At 39.7% G+C, this 3,261-nt stretch overlaps 1 long non-coding RNA gene across 1 annotated transcript; it reads left to right on the top strand.

Annotated features, from left to right (window-relative positions):
- Positions 1–265: 265 nt before the first annotated feature.
- LOC120320735 lies at positions 266–662 on the top strand. Its single transcript, XR_005560266.2, has 2 exons — positions 266–432; positions 524–662. It is a non-coding gene; the product is annotated as an uncharacterized LOC120320735 (long non-coding RNA).
- Positions 663–3,261: the final 2,599 nt, after the last annotated feature.

The following is a 3,261-nucleotide window of genomic DNA, read 5'->3' as shown; positions in this document are numbered from 1 at the left end:
TTTTGTCATGGATTTTTTTTGAAGTAGTTAGGAGCAGTGACCGAAAATGAGAGTAAGAGATGAGAGAGGACAAAATCAGAGTAGAGAAAAAAACGCTATGCATAGACTTCTGAATACCGTTCTAATTATTGGTGGTTTTTATATATTTTAAAATGTATATTTAATTTATATTTGTTGATTTAAGGATTTTAAATTTTGTAAGAAATTAATCTGTCGCTATAGGCAAGGCCAATGCGTCCGTTTTTAATTATTTATCTATTTGTAATTAGAATTTCTCTAATAACACGGGATCATTATGGTCGTAAATACCCTGGCAAGCGCTTGTCAGAATTTTCGGTTTCGTTTTCCGTCACCCCTTTTTGCATTTTTATTTAATTGTAGAACATGACAAGTGGTGTTTGGAACATTTTCAACGTTAAATATAAAAAACCGGTAAGTAGTGTTTCGCATTGGTAAATTAGCATAGCTAATTGCATTCAAACTACATGATATTAATATATATTTTCAATATTTTTATTTACAGATAGCATAAGCACATTAGAAGGCCAGCCCAGCAGCCACCGGAGAAGGCCTTGCCCCACTGGCCGCACTTGCATTTTAAAAAGAACGCATACAAAAATAGGAAAATATTAATGGAATAAAAAATAAAAATAATAATTGAATGGGAATAATTAATGGGAACTCCCTAGGGATTCGTTAGGGAATCCTTAGGGACTGGTACTGAAGGGTTAGCACACTGTTTACAGTCTAAATTCTTTCTTTTCTGTTGTATCAGTTGTCTGAGTTTATTGTAACTTTTTAGCAATGGTTAGGCAGCTTGAGTTGATCTATTTTATGTTAAGCATTTATAAGATTTTTTGAATTTTTTTTTGATTTTTTTATCTGATCAATAAGCTCTTTCCAGTCCATGCTGTGGTACTAGTTACTTGGGAATCATATATAGACATTAAAATATTACTTATAATGTTCAATGCTTTATTCTTAAAATCGGGGTCATATTCATAAACTTTATCTATAGTGCGTTGTGTTTGAGCCACACTCATGGTTGGCTATCGCTATATATTTCTGCATTCTTATCTAGATAAAGTCAATATTACGTTTATATTTAAATTTTTCTTTTCAACTCTTATATTTTCGTTCATAATTGAGTTCCCACATATATTCCTTAAATATTATCTAAACCGTTAGCAGTGCTACGGTATCGTTTTCTAAGACACTTGTTATGTACTTTGTATATTTTTATTAATGCATTGAATACCATAATTAAAGCAATTACAATTAGTTGTATGGTTATCCAGAACATGTCTGCATTTTGGACTTCCACTTTATTTATAACATTTGCTGTGGAGTCAACAGTTTTAGAGTCTATCAAACCCATTTTGGGTATACTAATTTTACAGTTTTTTAAAAAATCTTCTTTATTTTTACAGATGTTTTCAGTTTAGACATATAGACATTTATATTGGGAATTTCTGGGCTGCTGATGATGTTGATGGCTTCTCACAAGTCCCCAGGCCGTGAGGACTCCAGACTCCTCCGCAGACCGGTGGGCAGGTCTTTTTAGGCTTCGTTAGTGCCGGTGCTGGATATGATTTTGGTTTTGAAAATTCATTAATTATGGTTATATTTGTAGTATTTTCTGAGTGAGTTTTCTTGAGTTTTTGGGTCTTTAATTCTTGCTGATATTGCAGCAAGTGGTCTAGCTCTGCATATAGCTTTAGAGCTTTCGACCAAACCGGTGGCGTTTACCGTATATTAGCCACCTTACATGGGGTATAAGTTTGTTCAGCTTGGTCTTTAGACCGCCACGGTTCTTTCCCATACCTCAACACAACTCTACTCACTCAGATTTCTTCTCAGCTTGGCAATTGTTCCTTCCGTTTTTATTGGTGTGGTTTCATCGTCAGTTTGTACATCGTTGGACGACTGTCACGGTCGCCATGTAATGTGTAAGGTTCCAGTAAGCATTGATAACACTTTTTTTTCGTTTTTGTAGCCGTCAGGCTAACTTAGGTTTTTATTAAGTTTTCAATTCTTGTTCGGCAGAAATGGTTCTGCCAGTTCAACTCTCTACAAGTGTCAGTCTTGTCATTCTTAAATATATTTCGTCTAAGGCTAAGCCGCGTAGCTGCACTGCCGGATACGCCAGCAGCGAAGCGGCTCTCTTAATGCTTGTCGAGAGAGCGAGTTATGCACTTATGTATTATGCATTTGGTCGGCGTGGGAATGCTGACCATGCACTTATTCCTTGTAGCCTTCAAGTGGACGATCATGTTACATCCGCCTTGGGCCTTATTGGTGGCATAAACATAGCAACAAAGTTCTGCTATGTGTTTGTATGCTGTAAGTACTATTGTACTTTAATGTTCTTAATATTACATAGGCGCATACTACATCAGCTACGAACGGAATGCCTCAGGACAAGGAAGCAGGTGCAGCGATACAGAGGGCAACCGTCCCAATGCATTAGGTCATACAAAGAAAAGCGAGCCGAGTTTTAGAACGCCATATATGCCCTCACAGCAACCCTCAGCAAGACGCGGCAAGGTGATATTAACATCCCCATGGGTCAGATCTGTCATGGGCCAACATGGATCTGGGACTCGCAATGACAACGGAGAGAGATTAGTGGAACTCTGCCAGCTATTCCAACTGTTCATCGGCGGCACAATATTCCCACACAAAGATGTTCACAAATACTCCTGGACATCTCCTGGTGGTAACACGCGTAACCAGATTGACCACATTTGCATTAGCAGGAATGGAGACACTCGCTACTGGACGTACGGAACAAAAGGGGAGCAGCCATAGACAGTGACCATGAGTTGGTCATTGGAGAACTTTCAATAACTTTCAACACCGTCGAGAATGACGTTCACGCTGCGAGAACAGCTGGTCCCCCTAGAAGACCACCCATTAGAGCACTCCTGCAGGCAACTAAGGACCACGGCGGAGGAAATACTCGGCCTGCAACAACGCGGAAGATCGGGAAGATCAGGAACCACCTGAAGGCTCTGGCGGACCAGCTCACACAGTACCGTGAGGAGTATCGCGGACTATGCAGAGCGGTGAAAAGGTCGACCAGAAAGGACAATAGAGCACAGCTGGGTAGACTTGCGGCAGACGCAGAACGAGCAGCCGGCGAGAACAACATGCGCTCGCTATACCAGCAGATTGCACGGATCACAGGAACATATCACAAACAGAACAAACCAGTCAGAGATCTAGAAGGTAACCTCTTATCCAATGATGACGCACAAA

This window comes from Drosophila yakuba, chromosome 2L (assembly GCF_016746365.2).
Source record: "Drosophila yakuba strain Tai18E2 chromosome 2L, Prin_Dyak_Tai18E2_2.1, whole genome shotgun sequence".
In the NCBI taxonomy this organism is placed as follows: Eukaryota; Metazoa; Arthropoda; class Insecta; order Diptera; family Drosophilidae; genus Drosophila; species Drosophila yakuba.
Note: the sequence above shows the minus strand (reverse complement) of the source record. Positions and strands in the feature narration are given on the sequence as shown.